Source organism: Mobula birostris, chromosome 5 (genome assembly GCF_030028105.1).
Source record: "Mobula birostris isolate sMobBir1 chromosome 5, sMobBir1.hap1, whole genome shotgun sequence".
In the NCBI taxonomy this organism is placed as follows: Eukaryota; Metazoa; Chordata; class Chondrichthyes; order Myliobatiformes; family Myliobatidae; genus Mobula; species Mobula birostris.
Window position 1 is genome coordinate 74,696,312 of NC_092374.1, and position 25,345 is coordinate 74,721,656.

Sequence of the window (25,345 nt, forward strand, 5' to 3'; positions counted from 1 at the left end):
ATGACTGATAGCAGATATTCCATGCTCCACTTCTGTAAATTCAGAACAACCTTGTTAACACCTGTACCATTTGTTACCTGGAAAGAAGAGTAATAGGATAATACATACAGCATGGAAACAGGCCCTGCACTGCAATTTACCCATGCCCATCTAAGCAAGTGCCATTTGCCTATGTTTGGTCCCTATCACCCTCAACTTTTTCTATCCATGTACCTGTCCAACTACCTTTTAATTGTCAAGCTTCAAAGTAAATATTACCAAAAGTACATATATATACTTTGATATACTATCTGGAGATTCATTTTCTTGCAGATATGTTTAGGGAGAAAATAAATACAATAGAAATATATGAAAAACTATACATGAACAGGAAAAAACTGACAACCAACCAATGTACAAACGTTTGTACAAAAGAAGACAAGCTATGCAAATAAAAATCATTCCAAGAAGTTTAAGGAATTCATAAAAGTGAGTGTAGATTGTAGAAGCAGTTCAGAGTAGTGGTGAATGAAGTTATCCTTGTCACTCAGGATCCTGACTAATGTAGTATAATAACTGTTTCTGAACCTGGTGGTATGGGATCCAAGGCTTCTGTATGTCTTGCCCGATAGCAGTAGCAAGAAGAGGGCAGGCCTGGATGATGAGGGTCTTTTGTTGACTACCATCAACTGATTAGATTAGGCATTTCACTGCACAACTTTTAATTAATCAAAGCTTGCACATTATTGTCTGTGAACAAATATGATATAACTATGCTGACCCTAGGGCAACATGAATTGTACTGTGCCTCCTGTACCAATACTCACTCAGACCACTTCTCCAATTTGTAACACCGAAAGTGGTCACCTCCCATTGGCCAAATGGTTGATCCTTCTTCACCCAGCCCCTGGCACGTGAGTCTTCCTTGCGATAGTTAATCTCTGGAGTTCTCACTGCTTTGCATTCAAAGCCCCTTGTTCTTATATTCCTTCCTTATCAGTTTGAATTGTGTTTCAGTCTCATTGGCTCTAGCCTATGTGACTAATGAGCGTTGACTTCCCATTGGAACCGGTTGAAGCATCATTTGATTACACTTCTCACAAGTGACAACTCATAATTACTGTCTCTTTGTTCTGAATCAGAGCAGATCAGCAGTTCATGTTACTCAGGCCAGGCACAGATTCCCCTGTTCATAAACCTGCATGTTCTATCTTACCAAAGAATGCCTCACAAATAACTTGTTATTCAGAAATTATCTCTAGTTCAGGAGCATCAATGATTTGGATTATGGAATAGATGGCTTTGTGGCTAAGTTTACTGATGATACGAAGATAGGTGGAGGGGCCAGTAGTGTGAGGAAACAGAGACTTGGGATAGATTGGAAGAATGGGCAAAGAAGTGGCAAATGAAATGCAATGTTGGAAAGTGTATGGTTATGCACTTTGGCAGAAGAAATAAACGGGCAGACTATTATTTAAATTGGGACAGAATTCAAAGTTCTGAGATGCAACGGGACTTGGGAATCCTCGTACAGGATACGCTTAAGGTTAACCTCCAGGTTGAGTCGGTGGTGAAGAAGGCGAATGCAATATTGGCATTCATTTCTAGAGGAGTAGAGTATAGGAGCAGGGATGTGATGTTGAGGCTCTATAAGGCGCTGGTGAGACCTCACTTGGAGTACTGTGGGCAGTTTTGGTCTCCTTATTTAAGAAAGGATGTGCTGACGTTGGAGAGGGTACAGAGAAGATTCACTAGAATGATTCCGGGAATGAGAGGGTTAACATATGAGAAACGTTTGTCCGCTCTTGGACTGTATTCCTTGGAGTTTAGAAGAATGAGGAGAGACCTCATAGAAACATTTCGAATGTTGAAAGGCATGGACAGAATGGATGTGGCAAAGTTGCTTCCCATGATGGGGGAGTCTAGTACGAGAGGGCATGACTTAAGGATTGAAGGGCGCCGATTCAGAACAGAGATGCGAAGAAATTTTTTTAGCCAGAGGGTGGTGAATCTATGGAATTTGTTGCCACGGGCGGCAGTAGAGGCCAAGTCATTGGGTGTATTTAAGTCAGAGATTGATAAGTATCTGAGTAGCCAGGGCATCAAAGGTTATGGTGAGAAGGCGGGGGAGTGGGACTAAATGAGAGAATGGATCAGCTCATGATAAAATGCCGGAGCAGACTCGATGGGCCGAATGGCCGATTTCTTCTCCTTTGTCTTATGGTCTTATGATCATTGTGTCGACTTTAAAGCATTTGTATCTGTCTGAGTCTCATCACACAACAAAGGGCTAGTAATAGTTGGCACTACAATGGCTGTGGTATCAGTTATCATCGACTTTGCCGTGGGGTAAAATGTATACAGCAATCTCAAGGCTCCATTGCACCTGGGATTGAGTTGTCTGGGGCACATGCTAACCAATGAACTCATTTCTGATTTTTGTTCACACCAACGGTTGGGTGTATTTAAGGAAGGAATTGATAGGTTCTTGATTGGACACGGCATCAAAGGTTATGTGGAGAAGCCAGAGAAGGGGTTGAGGAGGGGAAAAAAGAATCAGCCATGATTGAATGGCAGAGTAAACTCAATGGGCCAAATGGCCTAATTCTACTCCTATATCTTATGGTCTCATGGTCTTTTACTAAAGAATACCTCACAAATAACTTCTTATTTAGAAATTATCTTCAGTTCAGCACATTATCAGGAGCAGCATTGTGTCCACTTTGTGTTCTTCCTCCCCTTGTGTTTCTTCTTCCCCTCTCCCCACTTTCTAACTCTGATTCCTCATCTTCTTTCCTCTGGTCCTGTTGAACCGTCTCAGCCCAAAGTGTCGAGTATACTCTTTTTCATAGATATTGCCTGGCCTGTTGAGTTCCTCTAGCTTTGTGTGTGTGTTCCTTGGATTTCCAGCAACTGCAGATTTTCTCTTGTTTGTGTCCACTTTAAAGCACTTCTATACAGCTACTCCAGTTCTCAAGACAGCTCACAAAATGGAGGTTACAGAGCAGCTTCACCAAATTGTATTCCTTCAACCATATGGCAAGAACAAAGACAATTGGTTTGTCTAATTCTATTCTCCTTGACTCATTCAAGTTGAGTATATTTAAAGCAAAGGTTACTCCATGACTCTAATGGAATTCAATTCCAGATGAAGCTTAACCAGTTTTATAAATATGCAACATAACTTCCTGTCTTTTGAATTAAATGCCTTGACTAATAAAGACAAGCATGCCTTTTACCTTCATAACCTCCCTATCAACCTGTGTAGCCACTTTCCTGGAGCAATGGACTTGGACTTGTCTGCTTATCCACACTACTGAGGGTCCTGCCATTAATTATAGTGCACATTTACATTTGAATTCTCAAAATATATTAAAGAAGAGCTTTATTATTGTGTTCGGTTCTGGTCACCTCATTACAGGAAGGATGTGGATACTATAGAGAGAGCGCAGAGGAGATTTACAAGGATGTTGCCTGGAGTGGAGAGTGTGAATAGGTTGCATGAACTTGGCCTTTCCTCCTTGGAGATATGGAAGGTGAGAGGAGACCTGATAGAAGTTAATAAGATGATGAGAGGCAGAGGCTTTTTCCCAGGGCTGAAATGGCTAACACGAAAAGGCATAGTTTTAAGGTCCTTGGAAGTAGGTACAAAGGGGATGTTGGAGGTGAGCTTTTCACACAGAGATTGGTGGGTGTGTGGAATGCACCACAGGTGAAAGTAGTAGAGGCTGATACAATAGGGTCTTTTAAGAGACTCTTAGATAGGTACATGGAGCTTAGAAAAATAGAGGGCTATGCAGTAGGGAAATTCTCGGCAACTTCTAGAGTAGGTTAGGATTAGGGTTAGCACAACATTGTGGGCTGAAGGGCCTGCAATGTGCTATAGATTGCTATGCTTCTATGTTTCAATGCTTTCTTCCATATTTTAAATCCTTCTCAGCCAACATTTTGATAATAGATGCCTCTTTTGCATAACAGCATAATAGATCACAGCTTTCCTCTTGTGGCAGCATTCCAAATAAATGAACTCAATGGTGTGAGGGCTTTGCCTGTGATGGACTGGGCTGCATCCACCACTTCCTGTATCTTTTTCCATTCTGGGCATTGGTTTTTCCATACCAGGCCATGATACAACCAGTTAGAATACTTTCCACTTGCATCTATAGAAGTTTGTCTAATTTTTCGGAGACATGCCAAATCTTTGCAAACTTCTAAAAAAGCAGAGGTGCTATTGTGCCTCCTTTGTGATGAATATTGGCTCATGAACTTCCGGTTTCTTCCTCCAACAGTCGATAATGAGTTCTATGGTTTTGGTGGCAATAAATGGGAGGTTGTTGTGGCACTACCTGCTTCAAGCAGACATCACTTATACCAGTGCCTAAAGATGTGGTAACCTGTCTCAATAACTATCGTCTAGTAGCATTTACATCCACTATGATGAAGTGTTTTGAAAGGTTGGGTGGTGAAATACATAAACTGCTGCCTGAGAAGTGACTTGAATCTGCATCAATTTGCCTAATGGAGCACCAGGTCCACAGCAAATGCCACTTCATTAGCTCTTCGCTCAATCCTAGAAAATCTGGGCAGCAAAGGTGCATCTATCAGGATGCTCTTTATTAACCACAGCTGAGTATTCAATACTATCATCCCCTCAAAAATAATGAATATGATTCAAGACCTTGGCCTCAATACCTTCTTGTGCAGCTGGATCCTCTAATTCCTCACTTGCAGACCTCAGTCAGTTCAGATTGGCAACAGCATCTCCTCAACAATCTCCATCAGCATAAGCGCACCACAAGGGTGTGTGCTCGCCCCCTGCTCTGCTCACTTTACACCTATAACTGTGTGGCTAAGCACAGCTCCAATGCCGTATTCAAGTTTGATGATGACACTACTGTTGTAGGCTGATTAAAAGGTGGTGACTAGTCCACATATAAGAGTGAGGTTGAAAATTTGGCTGAATGGTGCTATAACAACAACCCCTTATTCAATGCCAGAAAGATCAAGGAACTGATTATTGACTTCAGGAGGAGGAAACTGGAACTCCATAAGACAGTCCTCATTGGAGAATCAGAGGTGGAAAGGGGTCAGCAACTTTAAATTCCTCAAAGCACAGCAGCACCTCTACTTCCTTAAGAGTTTATGAAGATTCACTGTGATATCTAGAACTTTGACAGACATCTATAGATACTTTGTGGAGAATGTATTGATTGGCTGCATCACAGCCTGGTATGGAAACACCAAAGCCCTTAAACAGAAATTTCTACAAGTGGTAGTGAATACAGCCCAGTACATCTTTGGTAAAGTCCTCCCCACCATTGAACATTTCGACAGGAAGTGTTGTCACAAGAAAGCAGCATCCATCATCAGCGATCCCCACCACACAGTCATGCTATCTTATCACTACTGCCATCAGGAAGCAGATCCTGTAGACTCAGAACTCATCATCATCATCAGATTCAGAAACAGCTATTACCCCTTAATAATTAGGCTGTTGAAGCAATGGGGATAATTGCCCCATCATTGAAATATTCCCACAATCTCTGGACTCACTGTCAAGGACTCTTCATCTCATGTTCTTGGTATTTATTGCTTGCTTATTTATTTGGTTAGCTCTCTCCCCATCTCCCTCTTTCCCCCCTCCACTTCCCTCCCTCCCTTCCAATTCATGGAGTCTTGCATTGATTCTATTATGGGTATTATTCTATTGTAAATTCATTGTGCATGCCACAAGAAAATGAAGCTCAGGGTTTCTATATAGTGATATATTTTGTATGTACTTTGAACCACTCAAACAGATTTTTTAGTCTCCCTCCAACAGTTGCAGGAAAAAGTTTGGGCACCCTTTGCAATTACCCATTTTTCTGCATTAATTACTCATAAAATATGGTCTGGTCGTCATCTAAGTCACAATAATAGACAAACACAATCTGCCTAAACTAATAACACACAAACAATTGTACTTTTCATGTCTTTATTGAACACATTGTTTAAACATTTACAGTCCAGTCTGGAAAAAGTATGTGAACCTCTGGGATAATGCCTTCTTCAAAAACTATTTGGAGTCATGTCTGTTTATGTGCACCATGCAATGATCAAAACAACTTTCAGAGGACCTTAGAAGAGTACTTGTAGAGGTGCATGAGGCTGAAAAAGGCTACAAAAGTATTTCTAAAGACCTGAGTGTTCATCATTTCACTTCACAGTAAGAGAAATTGCCTACAAATGGAGGAAATTCAGTATTTTTGCTACTCTCCCTAGGAGTGGGCATCCTGCAAAGATCACACCAAGAGCACAATGTGTAATGCTGAACGAAAAAAAAAAGAACCCAAGGAAAAAGACCCGCAGAAACCTCTGGAACTTGCTGAAGTCTCTGTTCATGTGTCTGCTATAAGAAGAACACTGAACAAGAATGGTGTTCATGGAAGGGCACCATGGAGGAAACCACAGCTCTCCAAAAAAAAGCATCGCTGTATGTCTCAAGTTTGCAAAGCACCACCTGGATGTTCCACAACACTTCTGGGACAATGTTCTGTGGACAGATTAGATAAAAGTTGAACTTTTTGGCAGAAATGCGCACTGCTACGTTTGGAGGAAAAAGGACACTGTGCACCAACACAACACCAAAACCTCATCCCAGCTGTGAAGTATGTTGGAAAGAGCATCATGGTTTGGAGCTGTTTTGCTGCCTCAGTACCTGGCCAGCTTGCAATCATCAAGGGAACAATTAGTTCAAAAATGTATCAAGACATTTTACAGGGGAATGTCATGGTAGCAGTCCATCATCTGAAGCTTAATAGAAGCTGGATGATGCAACAAGACAATGATCCAAAACACAAAGGTAAATCAGCAACAGAATGGTTTAAAAAGAAGAAAATTCATGTTTTGAAATGGCCAAGTCAGAATCCAGACCTTCACCCAATTGTGATGCCGTGGCATGATCTGAAGAGGGCTAATGCAAGGTATCCCAGAAATATTGATGAACTAAATAGTTTTGTATGGAGGATTGGTCTAAAATTCCACCGGACCATGTGCAAGTCTGATCAGCAGCTACAGAAAATGTTTGGTGGAGGTTATTGCTGCTGAAGGAGGTCTGCCAGTTATTAAATACAAGGGTTCACATACTTTTTCCACACTGGAGTGTGAATGATTAAACAATGCGTTCAATAAAGATGTGAAAAGTACAATTGTTTGTGTGCTATTAGTTTAGGAAGATTGTATTGTCTATTATTATCATGACATAGATGAAGAGTAATTAATGCAGAAAACCAGGTAATTGCAAAAGGTTCACAAACTTTTTCTTGCAACTGTATATGCTGATTCATCACCATCTTTGATTCAGCCAACACAGTGATGTCATCAGCAAACTTAAGTACAGCATTACCTTAGATGTCATGATTGTACATGCTTCAACCACTTTGTTTGACAGTTCAGTCCATATATGGTAGCATAGCAGTTAGCATGACGCTATTACAGCTTGGGGCATCAGGGTTTAACTCTGGTTTCCACTGTAGAGAGCCTTTGTAGGTCTCCCCCTAGAATGTATGGGTTTTCCCTGGGTGCTCTAGTTTCCCCTCACAGTCCAAAGTTGTACCAGGTAGGTTTACTTGGTCACTGTAAATCGTCCTGTCATTAGGTTAGGATTAAATCAGGGTTCAGGGGTGGTACAGCTTGAAGGACCAGGAGAGCCAATTCCATGCTGTATCTCTAAACATAAATAAATAAATACACACCACCTTCTGCATCAAGAACTTACACCTCAGATCCCTTGTAAATCTTTCCTTTCTCAGCTTAACTCCGTGCCCTCTAACTTTTTACTTCCTTTCCCTGGGGGAAAACTACGCATTCACCTCTATGCCCCTCATGAATGTATAGCCTCTTTTAAGGTCTCCCCTCATTCTCCTATGCTGCCTAGTCCCATCCTATCCAACCTCTTCTTCTAATTCATCTTCTAATTCAGCATAATGTCATCCATCCTATAAGAGATAACGAATAACCAAAACTGTAGATAGTACTCCAGGTGTGGCCTCACCAATGTCTTGAACATCTGCAACTGCAGCTCTTACCACACAATGATGGTTAGCACACATCATTTACAGGGCGAGTATGAGTGGATAGTATCAGTAGGTTTAAATCTGTTACTATGATTACACAGCTTTGTCACTGTGTAATATTGCAATACAAGTCAGAATCAGAATCAGGTTTAGTATTACTGGCATGCTGTGAAATTTATTGTTTTGCAGCAGCAGTACGTTGCAACGCATAATAATATAAAATACAATAATTGTCTTGCAGCTGCAGTATAGTCTGTCACTATAACCACTGGCCTAGGAGTTGAGCTGAGGAGGGGAAAACAGGGATCAGCCATGATTGAATGGGCCAAATGGCCTAACTCTTATGGTCTTCTGGCACAGTATTGATGATTGCAAGCCTGTCATGGTTTAAGAGTGGTGCACAGTACTAGTGGCCATGAGTCATGTCACTGCATAATACTGGAGTAGAGTACTGTTGGATATATGACTAACTGTATAACTATTCAATGTGGCGTACAGGTGTGTCACTATAACATACATCTGTGTACCTGTATAGTGACAGGTACAGTTCTAGTGGACTTAGGTTTGTCAGCACTGGTGCATAGTGCTAGTGGGAGCATGTCTGTTGCTGTATAATTCCAGTGTACCGTACAGGCGGGTCCATTGACAGTGTGTATAACATTGTGTATATCTCTAATGAAGCCCATACCTGTATCTGTCATTTTATCACATGGGGTATCGTACTGATGGGGATAGATCTGTCATTGTACAGTATGGGTAAACAGCATAGGAGAGTATTTGTTGTATGTTTCAGTGTATTTTTCCATGGCATGAAAAGGGTTGGGAACCCCTGCTATAAAGCTCAAGTAAGCAAGCGCAAATTGTCACTGTAGGCCGAGGCTGTACTGTCCCCACTGTTGCCATGAATGGGCTTGACTTGGCCTTATTGTCCTGTCATGTTCTGTTCAGTTGGACCTTGACCTAATCGTCTGCCCTTCGGAGAAAAGTTTCTGCAGGGACACCTTCTGGTTGTTACTGCGCCCTCGTCTTGTTATTTCTGAAGGGGAGGAGGTACAGGTGCTAGAAAACCTTGTTTGTCACGTTTTATTATTTCATGGACTTGTGTAAGATCCTTTGATTTGCCATCCCTGCACCAGCCTCCTTCCCAGAACTTACTCTTACCAGAGACAGGATTCTGAGGGATTCCTGGGCAGAGATGCTGCAAAGTTCAGAGGTTCAGAAGGTGAGTGGGAAAGCATCCAGCTTCCTGACTTGGAAATTTTGAATTTGCGAACTGTGAATGGTTGGCTCTGATATATTAAAAAAAAATTACTTTTAAATGTGCCTTCTGAATGGCCTGGGTTGTGGTTTTAGGGTTGATCTGGTTTTAGGTTTCAGCATTTAAGTTTAGAAGAATAACTGGAAAAGGGACTGTCAGTGAAACCTACCAAATATTGAAAGGCCTAAATAGAGTGGACATGGTGAGAATGTTTACAATTGTGGCAGAGTCTAGAACTAGAGGGCACAGCCACAGAATAAAAGGACATCCCTTTAGAACTGAAGTGGTGAGGAATTTTTGTAGCCAGAAGGTGGTGAATCTGTGGAATTCATTGTCACGGACGTCTGTGGAGGCCAAGTCATTTAGGGATATTCCAGCATCTACAGATTTCCTCATGTTAGGGGTATTTAAAGTGGGTTGACAGGTTCTTGATTAGTAAGGATGTCAAAGGTTACGGGGTTAGGGAGGAGAATAGGGTTAAGAGGAAAATAAAGTGACTTGTAAAAGTATTCAATTGTTCACGTAAATGAGTATTACAACCAGGGATTTTGATCAATTTAATCGAGACTTTTTTAAAAATTTGTGAATTGCATGCTCCTTTTTTTCACAGCAGAGCCCAAAAAAAAAAACGGGGAAAATTGTAAAGCATGAAAAACTAAAAACTCAAAAACTAAAATGTCGGCAATTCAAAGGTACTCATCCCCTTTTGCTCAGTACTTAGCTGAACCACCTCTCGCAGCTGTTACAGCCAGTACTCTTTTTGGAAAAGTCTATATTAGCTTTGCACAACATGTTGGAGTAAGATTTGCCCAATCCTCTGCAAAATTGCTCAAGCTGTGCCAGATTAATTTGCGGAGCGGTGGTGGACTGAGGTCTTGCCAGAGATGTTCAGTTGGGTTGAGGTCAGGACTCTGACTGGGCCACTCAAGGACATCTATTTTCTTCATTTGAACCTGCTGCATGGTTGCTCTGGCAGTGTGCTTTGGGTCATTGTCCTGCTGAAAGACGAACTTCCTCCCCATTTTAAGCTTTCTGGCAAAGGATAGTGATTTTTATCCAGGATCTCTCTGTATTTAGCAGCCTTCATCTTCCCATCAATCCTGACAAGATTTCTAGTCCCTGTTGCTGAAAAGCATTCCCCTAGCATGCTGCTACCTCCACCATACTTTAGGGATGATGTTGCCAGGCTGATGCATAATATTGGATTGACATCAAACATGCCACTAAAAAAAATAGAATATTCTTATCCATAAAGACTTTGTAAAGCTTAGATGCTACTGTAAAGATGTGGAATAAGGACTTAAAGTCAGATGAGACTAAAGTGGAACTTTTAGGCCTCAACACTAAATGGTTATCTAATACAGACATCTGAACCTAGATCAAAATTCTATCAAAGTACAATTAAGAATTTTACCGGTTGAGTAGAGCAAAGAAATATCTCAATAATGTACAAACAATGCCTCCCTCCTTAAAGACAATGATGTTGACATTCTTTGACTCCCTAGAATTTCCTCTTTATTTTATTTCTGCAGTGTGAGATTGAAGAGCTTTACCTGAAGAACCTCACTGTCAGTTTATTTTATCGATTTAGACACAAAAGATTATCAGGTCCTTCCAGCCCAATGAACCCACTCTGCCCAGTTACTCTCATGTGACCAATTAACCAGCTAACCCATACGTCTTTGGAATATGAAACTTCTTTACCACAAACCTTGAAAAAGCAATGGGTTTATCATCTGGTTCTGCAGCTTTGCTTACATATCTTCTTTAGAGGTAGCAGGGTTAGCAAGAGTTTCTCTCTCATGGGACAGAATGAGAAGCAGGTTCAGTAGTAACATCAGACACTGTTGACTCAAGATTCCTCCCTGCTGGAATACAGAATTCATAGAGAATTTTTCAATCCTGAACCTCTTAATTAAGGTTCAAAGTTTCCAAAATATCCTTCACTGACTTCCAACACCCTCATGGAAGTAGTATGAAAGTGTGTGCAAGATTTCTTTGGGGAGCTTATCAGTCTGTCATTTGACATGGAGAAGACCAGGTGTACTGCCAGCCCACATGAAATTCTGTAAGTAAATTATGCAATTTATCAACACAACCAGACTTGGAGATACTTGCACACTTTCCTGATCTTGGTAGCCCCCCTTCTCTAGTACTGAATATTTTTGGTGAAATACAGTGGACAAATTTGGGAGGCAAGGTGGAGCAGTGTCTCTACCAAAGTAGGTGTAATACACTTCTTCCCTCTGCTAGCCTGCAGGTCACCCCTGGGAAGATGTAATACCTGCTTAGCCCCTTGATCAGGGCCATATGAAGCCATGGGAGCAGGTGGTGGATGGCCATCATATGAGCAGCTGGTGCATGTCACAAGTGCTGTATATGTATCACTGACGCTAGGCAGACCATCTCTGAAGAGTTTTGGTAATGGCTGGGGTCACCTGTCTCATAAAGCCATTGCCCAGAAGAAGGCAATGACAAACCACTTCTGTAGAAAAATTTGCCAAGAACAATCGTGCTCATAAATAAACCATGATCGCCCATGTCATATGACAAGGCATATAATGGTGATGAAAAAAATACCCCTTTTGATAATTGCTTTTTCAGGCCATCACTGACAAAGTCCTTACTTTCTTTCTTTTTTAATAAATAATCCTTTTATCGATTTTGAGAAAACATATATACAGACAAGAGGAGAATTATCTCAAATATATATCAGCAACAATATAAACAAAAGATAGAATAGATATTATCATAATCATACATAGTAATAAGCAAATATGCAACATATAATAAAAAAGAACAGCTAATTCTCCTCTTATCAATTCATAAGAGAGGAAAAAAACTTTAAATTTAAAATAAAGAAAAAACAACCCACTACACTAAAAAAAAGAAAAAAGAAAGGGACTGGGCAGTCCATTCAGAGGATAGAACCAAGAGAAAGGGGAAAGACTTTCTGATCAAATCTAATAAAACTTTGAAAAAATTAAATAATTGGAAGAATAACAAATCAAATCAAATGAAAATATAAAATAAAAGGTCACCATATTTGCTGAAATTTAAAGGATGTATCAAATGTCCAACTTCTTATTTTCTCTAAACTTAAACAGGGCATAATGGAGGAAAACCAAAACATGACAGAAGGGACAAAGTCCTAAAGAAACATGTAAAGATACAAGTCTCTGTTAGCATACCCATTATTCTTTATGGATGTGAAATTTGGGTGACTTAAATTGCCTTATTATTGTCACATGTACCAAGGTACAATGACAAACGTTGCTTTGCACACCATCTATACGGATCATTTCATCATATCAATACTTTGAGGTAATTTAAAGGAAAACAATAACAGAATGAAGAATAAAGTGTTACAGTTACACAGAAAGTACTATAAGGTGTAAGGCCATTAAAAGTCAAGTGCTCACCTTCCTGTATTAGGCACTCATTCAATAGTCTTATAACAATGGGATAAAAGCTATCCTTGAGCCTGGCTTTTGAATCTCTTGCAGAGTAGGAGTGGGAAGAGTGAATTCTGCATTCTGTTATTGTTAGGTTACTAGGATACAGATTACTATTTGCCGTATGGTCAATCATTCATATTTGCCTGCTCATATCATGGATCATCAGTGTTTAGACTAAAAATCAGTCTTTAATCTGCCTGACACCCAGCAGCTCTCCTCTACTGTAAAGATGAAGCCACACTCAGGTTGGAGGAACAACACCTTATATTCCATCTGGGTAGCCTCCAACCTGATGGCATGAACATTGACTTCTCAAACTTCTGCTAATGCCCCACCTCCCACTCATACCCCATCCGTTATTTATTTATCCACACATTCTTTTTCCCTCTCTCCTTTATCTCCCTCTGTCCCTCTCACTATACCCCTTGCCCATCCTCTGGGTTTCCCCCCTCCCCCTTTTCTTTCTCCCTGGGCCTCCTGTCCCATGATCCTCTCATATCCCTTTTGCCAATCACCTGTCCAGCTCTTGGCTTCATCCTTCCCCCTCCTGTCTTCTCCTATCATTCCGGATCTCCCCCTCCCCCTCCCACTTTTAAATCTCTTACTAGCTGTTCTTTCAGTTAGTCCTGACGAAGGGTCTCAGCCCGAAACGTCGACTATACCTCTTCCTAGAGATGCTGCCTGGCCTGCTGCGTTCACCAGCAACTTTGATGTGTGTGGCTTGAATTTCCAGCATCTGCAGAATTCCTCGTATTTGAGCTCTTTGTGTTGGTCTGACCAAGCAACTCTTTAGAATGTGCCTCCACCCTCATCTCCCTCCCCCAAATGCTTCCCATCTATTTTCAAAGAAAGGTTTCTCCCCTTGTAGGTTGTGCAGCTTCTGCCTTGAGGTTAATGCTCATGTTTTGAGGGGTCTATGTAATATGTTTCATTATCTCATGAGTGGGAGTACTTTTTTCATCCCATTCTCTTTTTTGGGTAAGCTCTCTAAATGTCATGGTTCCGATCTGAATTTTTACATATTTACTGCATCAGAGTAGAAGCAGTAACTGAAGTGACTAGCTTAGAAGTGGATTGAGTCAAAATCTCTGCCCCTTGCCCACTTTCGCACATTGGATTTGCTGTACACTGAGGTCCTTTTGAGAGCCATAGTTTTAATTTTTCAGCAGTTTAGAGCCAGAATGAAAGTACTGCTGATGTTAACTTGCAAATAATGGGGTTATGAAAGTCAGAAGGTTCCTTTTCCTTTTATTTTTGGATATTGTTTCTCTTGTGTAAGTGAATATAACAGACGTAGTATTACAGTTCCCTACCGTTCAGCCTGATCTTGTCAGTCCACTGCCCCCACTTCCACTTACTCCACTGTGGTCCTGGAAACAGCCATAGAGCCCTTTCTTTTCTGGAGTCTCAGACAGACCAAGGCCTCCCACCAGTCAGTGGTTAAAATGCACAGAAAAATACCACCAGACCCCTGGCCACTGTTACCAGAGAGTCACACGTAGGTGAGGTGGGTGGGAGTGAAGTACCTCACTGGGTGTTGAAGAACTGGTTAGTGGATATTAGAAGTTTAACAAACAGGAATGAACTCTGCTGGTCTGGTGAAAAACAGCAGTTCTGGCAGGAACAGCAAGATAAACAATCCAGCCTGTGAGGTAGAATATAAGATTGCAAGGTATCAGTGCAAAACTGCAGGAACTATCATTAATCAGTTGGACCATGGTGAAGAATGAACTGTTTGCTATGGAAGACTTCAGCAACGTGACATCTGTGGTTGGGAAAGGAGGACTGAATTGTTGTTAATGTCCCAGCTCTACTTGTTGTTGGTTTGGACACTCTGACCCACATGGGCAGTCAAAGGTTAGTTCACTTGGCTTTGTAGCACATTGCCCTACCTTAATGTGGAGCCCTGTGGGTGAATAGTATTGGATTCTGCCCATATCTAATGGGATCCAAACGGTTAAAAACGAAAATATTAATATGTATTGCCACTTTCCTCTGCCCCTCCAAACAAGGCCACAAGATTCCACCCTAAATCCAGTGCTGAAGCTAAAGCACTGGTTATTGTTTGAGGCCTCACTCAGGCAGAGGATTTGTTCTACACAGTAGTCTGGGAGTCATGAAAAACCTCTCAGTGATGGATCAATCTTACCAGTACGGCATAGGAAAATCACCTGCTCAATGCCCAACAAGCCAATTCCCTCATCTGAATAGATGACAGTTGTCTTTGGTTACAGCAGCCACTTTCCAACATGTGTCTGGACTAGCTAACCAGAGGCTCACCACCACTGAGTCTGTACGCTTGGCAAGAAAAATCCATATGATCCTACTTCTATAAATATTGTCACATGGTGATGATGACTGGAAACTAAGAAACTTCCCCTTCCCCAAACCTAAAAGCACTGCGAACTTCTGTGCTCCATTTGAGAATGGCTATTAAAGCACAATCTGGGAACAGAAAAATGTTCTTTCTTTATCTTTATGGTTCTTGCTGACTCATCTGAGGTACAATTTTTGAATTATGAGTGACTGCACACCCATTGGTATTACAAAACTGTTGCCACTTTGTTTCCTTGTTTCCACATTGTAATCAGTTCACACTTGTATCCTCAGAGTCTAATGTTGTGGTATGTTGGCCTTTAATGTAAGAGGATCTGAGTACAAGGATAGAGACAATGTATCCTAGCTTTTTAGGCCATAGGGAGACCATGCCTGGATTGATTGTTCCAAGGGGTTTTGTAAAGATTATGCAATGAGCAATTCTAGAATTTAGAAAAATAAGAAGTGAACTGGTTGAAATATACAAGTTATGTATGGATCTTCCTGGAATATAGACAGGGTTGATGTTTGCAGTGGGATCTTAATCAATTGGGGAGCTAATGTTTCTGCTGACTGGAGTGTCTAGAACTAAGGGTCATATTCTCGAAATAAAGACTCAACTATTCAGAGCAGGGATGGAAAGAAACTTCTTCTCATGGAGAGGAGTAAGTCTTTGCAATTCTCTAACCATATGGGCTATGGAGGCTCAATCACCATGTGTATTTGAGACAGAAATTGATAGATTCTAGCATATTAAGGGAATTGAGCAAAAAGTGTTAAGGAAAATGGCACTGAGGGAAAAGATAATTTATTATTTTATTGAGAGACAGAGCAGGCACAAGGTGCTGGAAAAATCTATCCTTATTTTTAATATATTCGTAATAAGTAGTATACATCAGATATTTCAGTGCCACGTTTAAGAAGAGTCTAAGTGAATACCAAAGATTTAGCAACTAACATTACTTTACATCTATTCAATAAGCAGTCTTTGCAAGAACTACATGAGGAAATTCTTTCATATATTGCTCTGTTTTTCTGTATTGCATAATTGAAGATTATTTTTAAAATATGATAAAATACACTGAATTCCTTGTCCTTTGTCCATATCTATGAAAATAATGTTCCATGATATGCAACAATCATTTTAAAATTATTTCTTAAAATAGCAAATGTTTTGCATATTCCTGCATTGAATAAAAGTAGCTGTTCAGTCCTATCCCTTATAATTCCACTCCCCCACAACCTTTGCCTTCATGGTTCTCCTTTTCCCACTGACAACCCCAACAAGCAAGTAAGGCCATTCCAGCTTTCAGTTAACTTGAAGGTCGTGAGCAGAGAAATGCAGCTTGCTGGCAGACTCTGCACAGCACTAGTGCTAGGCTCTCAGACAGTGAAGGTGTACTAAATCGCAGCTGTCGCAGTATATCGCTGTGGTGGGGCCCATGTCCTAGTGCGGGGGAAAACCTGGTGTTTGAATGATGCAGACGCCAGCCTGGATAGACTGGAAAGGCAGGGTGTCAGGACTGGAGGGTAGAGTCAGGCCAGTTTTGCTCGCTCACCTGCGAAGTTCACTCTTCTCTCCGCGGTGCTGAGGCTGTGAGACTGCTCCAGCTGCTACCCGCTTCACGTCTGTGAGCTTTACAGTGATTTACCCCACTATATGATGAACTGAGACTGAGGCTTTGGGCCTCCTCTGGCTGCTCCGGGAATTTGGAGCTATGCACTCAGTTTGGTTCAGAATGCTATTGCTTGCTCCTATTGTTTACATTATTTGCATTTTTTTTTCTTTTTCTCTGCACATTGGGTGTTGGTCTTTTTTTAAATTGTGTTATTTCAGATTTCTTGCTTTGCGGCTGTCTGTAAGCAGACAAATCTCAAGGTTGTATAATTCATACATTGATAATAAATGTACTCTGAATCCTTTGAGTATTAACTGGCTGCTGAGGCAAGCTGGCATATTGCAGTTGGCCTTACTATTATGTTGGAGTCTAAAAATTAAGCAACTTGGAAATAGAACATAGTGCAGTAAACCACAGGAACAAGTCCTATGGCCTACAGTGTTGTGCCAAACAAACAAAAGTGTCCTTAATCCAGCCAGCCCACCCCCAGTAAAACTTTCTAAACCCTCTCCAAAGCCTCAACATTCTTCCTACAATGGGGAACCCAGAATTGAATGCAATATTCCAGAAGCAGCCTAACCAAAGGTGAAACATAACTTTCTAACTCTTCAACTCAGTGTCTCACCTCCTTAAGGTAAACATGCCATGTGAAATCTGAAATAAAAATAGAAAATGCCAAAGGTAATCAGCAAGTCAGGCAGCATTTGTGGAGAGAGAAACAGAGCTAACGTTTGAGGTGAGTAAACATTCAGCAGGGCTTCGGGAGTCACATTGTGGGAATCTGAGGGAGCAAGCTGCAACCAGTGTTAGGCCAAAATGCACCTATCTAAAGTGGGCTTCTAGGCCCAGGCACCACATATCTGGCACCTATTTCTGTCAGTCAGGTCAAAGTGAGCCCATATGTTGTATACTCTGCATGGACTCTCCCCAGCCCAAATACACACCTATGGAATTGTAATTGGTTTGTTATTGTCACATATACCGAGGTACAGTGGAAAGCTTGTCTTGCATACTGTCCATACAGATCAGATCATTCCACAGTGCACTGAGGTAGAACAAGATAAAACAATAACAAGGCAGAATAAATGGAACAGCTACAGTGATAGTGTGGTGCAGGTAAACAAAACGTGCAAGGTCATAACAGGTAGATTGTACGGTCAAGGGTCCACCTTTCCACAGTAGGGAAACATTCATTAGTCTTCTGACAGCAGTGTAGAAACTGTCCTTGAGCCAATTGGTATGTGCTTTCAGGCTTTGGTATCTTTTGTCCTGTGGAAGAGTGGAGGACGCAGAATGTCCAGGGTGGCCAGGATCTTTGTTTATGCTGACTGCTTTACTGAGGCAGTGCGAAGCATAAACAGAATCCATGGAGAAGAGGCAGTTTTCTGTGATGTTCTGAGCTGTGAAATCACAGAAGTCGTTACCAGTCACCACTGCTCATACCTCTGTGTTGGTGCATCAAACAAGGGGATGAGAAACCACTTCGTGATTGCATTTCCTTTATATTCCTTAATAGTTTTTTCAAGGATATTCAGCGGTTTGAAGCACAAACTTTACACAATGTGATCCAATTTCCTTGTCTTTCAAAAGATCCAATTTCATTGGCAATCTTAATTTGAATCTTGTGGATTCTAAATTGACTTGGATATAGAAAGTAGGGGGTAGTGGTTAAAGATTGTTTCTCAGAATGGAGGCTGGTGGCTAGTGGTATACACAGGGCCCACTGTTTCCTTTAACTTGTTACATCCACTCGGTAACTGAAATACTCCCGCGCACGTAGCCTTTGTTGCCACACAGCTTGAATTTTCCTTTATAAAATGTTTCATTAAAGTGCTGCACAGTTTTCAGGCCATGTAGAAAATTTCCTGCTCAGAGCAATGGTTTGGTCTACACAGCTGTAAAAAAAATAGAGGGAACATTAACAAGGTCAGTGTTGGGACTATTGTTATTCATTATTTATATAAATAATTTGGATATGAAGGTAGTGCTGTTGATTATGAAAAAGGTTATAAGCTTATAAGGGAATCTTGATCAGTTGGAACAAGGGCCCCCAACCTTTTTTGCACTGCGGAATGGTTTAATATTGACAGTATTCTTGTGGACCGGACGGCCCGGTGGGGGCGGGGGGGTGGTGTTGCCAACGGACAAGAGTAGCAGTCAAATACGTTGTGTTTACCCTGAGAAAGACTACAATGACCATGAAACCTTGTGCAGGCACCAGTGCGCATGCGTGTACGTGCCGATTTTTTTCCCCCTGCACATCGTTTTTGGCGATTCTGCTCGGGGGGGGGGGGGTTACTCACGACCGGAATATAGGTGATAAGTGGCTAATACACTCAATTTCGTTTCTAAAAGGGTTTATCTAACGAATTTAATATTAAACACACAGTGCATATTTTCCTGGCATGAATATAGTGATAAGTCAATTATCAGGGGAGGACGGGGAGCTTGAAGTAAGTGTTGAACCAACTTCCAGTAGAAGTGGTAGAGGCAGGTGCGATATTATCATTTAAGGAAAAATTGGATAGGTATATGGACAGGAAAGGAATGGAGGGTTATGGGCTGAGTGCAGGTCAGTGGGACTAGGTGAGAGTAAGCGTTCGGCATGGACTAGAAGGGCAGAGATGGCCTGTTTCCGTGCTGTGATTGTTATATGGTTATATAAGTCAATAGCGTCATATTTTAAGTAACGTTTGGATATTAAACCCACAGCACATATTTTCCCTGTATGAACATATAAAACCATTGCAACACACCAATATCACTGAATCAGTGGGAGCCCTGGGCTGAATACTTGTTCCCTGCAACAACACGGTCCTATCGAGGGGTGATGGGAGACAGCGATACTCAAAGGGGGTTCCTTATGTCCAGTCTATTCCACAATTTAGTTTTCGTTGCACTCATTGCAGAAGACTCCTGCTTCGCAGAAAAATGTTGGAAATGGAAGCAACGTTTTCACTGCTTTCATGGCTATCTCAGGATATTTAGCCTTGACTTTGATTCGGAATGCCGGCAGAGATGTTATGTTAGACATACTTTTCAGCCCACCGTCATTTGCAAGCTCGAGGAGTTGATCTCCTTCCCGCACTAACATGGATGACGCGCGGGTGATGACCTCGCATGCGTTCAAGCTCAACAGTGTGTGACAGGGAATGAGGAAAGGTTTCCTTGCGGCCCGGTAGCTCATGCTTTGCGGCCTGGTGGTTGGGGACCGCTGAGTTGGAAGATGAGCCAAAGAGTGGCAAATGAATTTGAAGAATCAAGATCATTTAATATTATTTCCAGGACACAAGTTCAAAGGAGAAAGAAATAATTGTTACTCTAGATCAGATGCAGCATAAAAAGAACACAGAATTTAAAAAAACTCAATAAACATAACTGCATAAGTTAGCTACTATGCATAAGCAGATTGTATCTCCGTAAAGTGCCACTCGGCACAGGATTGTCTGTATACAAGGTGACTGACAGGGAATGATAAAGTAGTGATGTTGTGGGTTGTGGAAGGGTGGGTTAGTGGGTGGAGGCATTGATTAGCCTTACTGCTTGGAGAAAGTAACTGTATTTGAGTCTGGTTGACCTGCCATGGATGTTAAGCAGCCTCCTCCTGATGGAGTGGGACAAACAGTCCATGAACAGGGTGGGATGATGCAATTTGGAAAGGCAAAGCAGGATAGGACTGAGTGTCAATGGTAGGCCACCACAGAGAGTAATGGAACAGGTACTTAGGAGTAGGAGCGGATAGGAGTGAATGCCATACTAGATCTAGTACTAGGTAATGAACCGGGTCAGGTCACAGATCTCTCAGTGGGTGAGCATCTGGGGGACAGTGACCACCACTCCCTGGCCTTTAGCGTTATCATGGAAAAGGATAGAATCAGAGAGGACAGGAAAATTTTTAATTGGGGAAGGGCAAATTATGAGGCCATAAGGCTAGAACTTGCGGGTGTGCATTGGGATGATGTTTTTGCAGGGAAATATACTATGGACATGTGGTCGATGTTTAGAGATCTCTTGCAGGATGTTAGGGATAAATTTGTCCCGGTGAGGAAGATAAAGAATGGTAGGGTGAAGGAACCATGGGTGACAAGTGAGGTGGAAAATCTAGTCAGGTGGAAGAAGGCAGCATACATGAGGTTTAGGAAGCAAGGATCACATGGGTTTATTGAGGAATATAGGGAAGCAAGAAAGGAGCATAAGAAGGGACTGAGAAGAGCAAGAAGGGGGCGTGAGAAAGCCTTGGCGAGTAGGGTAAAGGAGAACCCCAAGGCATTCTTCAATTATGTGAAGAAAAAAAGGATGACGGGAGTGAAAGTAGGACCGATTAGGGATAAAGGTGGGAAGATGTGCCTGGAGGCTGTGGAAGTGAGCGAGGTCCTCAATACTTCTCTTTGGTATTCACCAATGAGAGGGAACTTGATGATGGTGAGGACAATATGAGTGAGGTTGATGTTCTGGAGCATGTTGATATTAAAGGAGAGGAGTTGTTGGAGTTGTTAAAATACATTAGGACAGATAAGTCCCCGGGGCCTGACGGAATATTCCCCAGGCTGCTCCGCGAGGCGAGGGAAGAGATTGCTGAGCCTCTGGCTAGGATCTTTATGTCCTCGTTGCCCACGAGAATGGTATCGGAGGATTGGAGGGAGGCGAATGTTGTCCCCTTGTTGAAAAAAGGTAGTAGGGATAGTCCGGGTAATTATAGACCAGTGAGCCTTACGTCTGTGGTGGGAAAGCTGTTGGAAAAGATTCTTAGAGATCAGATCTAGGGGCATTTAGAGAATCATGGTCTGATCAGGGACAGTCAGCATGGCTTTGTGAAGGGCAGATTGTGTCTAACAAGCCTGATAGAGTTCTTTGAGGAGGTGACCAGGCACATAGATGAGGGTAGTGCAGTGGATGTGATCTATATGGATTTTAGTAAGGCATTTGACAAGGTTCCACACGGTAGGCTTATTCAGAAAGTCAGAAGGCATGGGATCCAGGGAAGTTTGGCCAGGTGGATTCAGAATTGGCTTGCCTGCAGAAAGCAGAGGGTCGTGGTGGAGGGAGTACATTCAGATTGGAGGATTGTGACTAGTGGTGTCCCACAAGGATCTGTTCTAGGACCTCTACTTTTCGTGATTTTGATTAATGACCTGGATGTGGGGTAGAAGGGTGGGTTGGCAAGTTTGCAGATGACACAAAGGTTGGTGGTGTTGTAGATAGTATAGAGGACTGGAGAAGATTACAGAGAGACATTGATAGGATGCAGAAGCGGTCTGAGAAGTGACAGATGGAGTTCAACCCGGAGAAGTGTGAGGTGGTACACTTTAGGAGGACAAACTCCAAGGTAGAGTACAAAGTATATGGCAGGATACTTAGTAGTGTGGAGGAGCAGAGGGATCTGGAGGTACATGTCCACAGATCCCTGAAAGTTACCTCACAGGTGGATAGGGTAGTTAAGCAAGCTTATGGTGTGTTAGCTTTCTTAAGTCGAGGGACAGAGTTTAAGAGTCGCGATGTAATGATGCAGCTCTATAAAACTCTGGTTAGGCCACACTTGGAGTACTGTGTCCAGTTCTGGTCGCCTCACTATAGGAAGGATGTGGAAGCATTGGAAAGGGTACAGAGGAGATTTACCAGGATGCTGCCTGGTTTAGAGAGTATGCATTATGATCAGAGATTAAGGGAGCTAGGGTTTTACTCTTTGGAGAGAAGGAGGATGAGAGGAGACATGATAGAGGTGTACAAGATAATAAGAGGAATAGATAGAGTGGATAGCCAGCGCCTCTTCCCCAGGGCACCACTGCTCAATACAAGAGGACATGGCTTTAAGGTAAGGGGTGGGAAGCTCAAGGGGGATATTAAAGGAAGGTTTTTTACTCAGAGAGTGGGTGGTGTGTGGAATGCACTGCCTGAGTCAGTGGTGGAGGCAAATACACTTGTGAAGTTCAAGAGACTACTGGACAGGTTTATGGAGGAATTTAATTTGGAGGCTTATATAGGAGGCAGGGTTTGAGGGCCGGCACAACCTTGTAGGCCGAAGGGCCTTGTACTGTGCTGTACTGTTCTATGTTCTACATTCATTGAAGGCTGTGGCACAGTGGTGAAATAGGTGTTTAGCACATCAGCCTTCATCAGTCAAGGCATTGAGTATAAGAGTTGGGACATCATGTTACAGTTGTTAAAGGTCATTGGTGAGGCCACACTTGGAGTACTGTGTACAGTTTTGGTCACTCTGTTATGAGAAAGATGTGGTTAAAGTGGAAAAAGAGCAGAAATGACTTTAAAGATCTTGCCAAGACTAGAGGACCTGAGTTATAGCTATGTCTTTGTTCTTTCGAGTTTAGGAGAATGAAAGACGACCTTTCAGAAATGTTTCAAGTTATGAGAGACATATATAGGGTGGAGGGTAGCAGTATTTTCCCCACTGTACAGAAGTCCAAAACTAGAGAGCCTAGATTTAAGGTGAGAGGGAAAAGATTTCTAAAGGACTGATGGGTAACTTTTCACAGAAAGTGTAGTGGTGAGTATTGAAATGAGCTGCCAGAAGAAGGGTTGAGGCAGGTACAATAGTACCATAGAACCACAGAACATTACAGCACAGAAACAGGCCTTTTGGCCCTTCTTGGCTATGCCGAACCATTTTTCTGCCTCGTCCCACTGACCTGCACCTGGACCATATCAGTCCATACACCTCTCGTCCATGTACCTGTCCAAATTTTTCTTAAATGCTAAAAGTGAGCCCGCATTTACCACTTCATCTGGCAGCTCATTCCACACTCCCACCACTCTCTGTGTGAAGAAGCCCCCTGTAATTTTCCCTTTAAACTTTCCCCCCTTCACCCTTACCCCATGTCCTCTGGTTTTTTCTCCCCCAGCCTCAGTGGAAAAAGCCTGCTTGCATTCACTCTATCTATACCCACCATAATTTTATAGACCTCTGTCAAATCTCCCCTCATTCTTCTATGCTCCATGGAATAAAGTCCTAACCTACCACTTAAAAAGTACTAGGTTGGGACATGAAGGGGTGGGTTAGAGGTTCTTGGGCCGAACACAAGAATTTGGGATTTGTTGGGTGGCCACAGTGGTCAGCACAAACTGGTTGGGTGAAAAGGGTTCTAACCGTGCTCGGTGACTCAATGTCTGTTAGGAAAAGGCTAATAACATAATGATGTTATTATGTTTGAAACTTTTACTAACTATGCCCTGTTTATCATGGTTACATAAAGAGAGAAAGTCAATATGGATCTTTCAAAACTCAAACAATAACGTTACTTTCCAAACAAGGAATGAGGCACTTAACATTCTTCACCTTTCTGCTGTTGCAACAGACCCATGATTTGGTAAATGTTATAAAACTAATCTGCTCTCTAACTTGTGCCGCTCTTGGGAAAATCCCAGGAGCAGCATGACAATAAGTGCAACCTTATCAAGCTCCTCCCTTGCCCAAGCTTTTCAACTACAATGTTGAATCACTGAAACATTACTGTATAGAAGGAGGCCATTCAACCCATCACATCTCCACCTTCTAGCCTACCTTCTACCACTTGGTCCATGATGCTTCAAGCACACATCCAAGTACTGTTGGAATGGGATAAGAGGTTCCTGTCTTTAGCAGCCATTAAGGTAATGTATTCCAAATCCTTACCACTCTGAACAAAAAGATAATTTCTCATCTCAGTGGTTAATTGGCCACTGTAAATCACCTGCCCACACCCCCACATATAAGTAGGAGTTACTGAAATGTGGGAGAATAAAATGGGATCAGAGTAACTAGGTGGTTGATGGCTGCCCTGGACGGTGGGCTGAAAGGTATGTTCCTGTGGCTCTGTCACAGATTAAAAATATCATAGAGGGGGCCATTTGCTCAATTAACCACCTGTCTAATAGAGGCTTACAATTCCTGCCATTTGTGAATTTCTTGCATTTTAAATAATTCATTAAGTTAAACTCTGATTTCTCATTCTAATTTACCAATCAGATAGTTCATCAATGATGAGGAAATACATAGGAGGATATGTTATAAAGAGAATACACAGACTCTGCAGCAGGATATAGATTGAGTAAGTCAGTAGAAGGTTGCCAAGCCAAAAGAGATTCAATAGGTTCATTCTTGGGAAGAGAGGGTTGTCCTATCACAGGTGGTTAAGGAAATTGATCTGCAATCTTCCAGACCTCTTGTATGATAAGACAATCAACCTCATTATGGTCTTGCACTTTATTGTTTATCTGCACTGCACTTTCTCTGTAGCTTTTATACTTTTATGTGCCTCAGGGATCCGTTCTGGGACCCTTACTCTTTGTTATTTTTATAAATGACCTGGATGAGGAAGTGGAGGGATGGGTTAGTAAGTTTGTTGATGACACAAAGGTTGGAGGTGTTGTGGATAGTGTGGAGGGCTGCCAGAGGTTACAGCAGGACATTGATAGGATGCAAAACTGGGCTGAGAAGTGGCAGATGGAGTTCAACCCAGATAAGTGTGAAGTGGTTCATTTTGGTAGGTCAAATATGATGGCAGAATATAGCATTAATGGTAAGACTCTTGGCAATGTGGACGATCAGAGGGATCTCGGGGTCCAACTCCATAGGACGCTCAAAGCAGCTGCGCAGGTTGAAGCTGTGGTTAAGAAAGCATACGGTGTATTGGCCTTCATTAATCATGGAATTGAATTTAGGAGCCA

The 25,345-nt window shown here is 42.0% G+C and overlaps 1 protein-coding gene and 1 long non-coding RNA gene across 4 annotated transcripts in view; one reads left to right on the top strand and one right to left on the bottom strand.

The window, feature by feature from the left end:
* Positions 1 to 25,345, top strand: part of jak2b (Janus kinase 2b) — a 279,703-nt gene that overhangs the window by 154,630 nt on the left and 99,728 nt on the right. The window lies entirely within an intron of this gene.
* On the bottom strand, positions 4 to 12,795 carry LOC140197773 (uncharacterized). The gene is made up of 3 exons (XR_011886021.1): positions 12,714 to 12,795; positions 11,003 to 11,159; positions 4 to 77 (listed from the first exon to the last, which is right to left on the bottom strand). It is a non-coding gene; the product is annotated as an uncharacterized lncRNA (long non-coding RNA).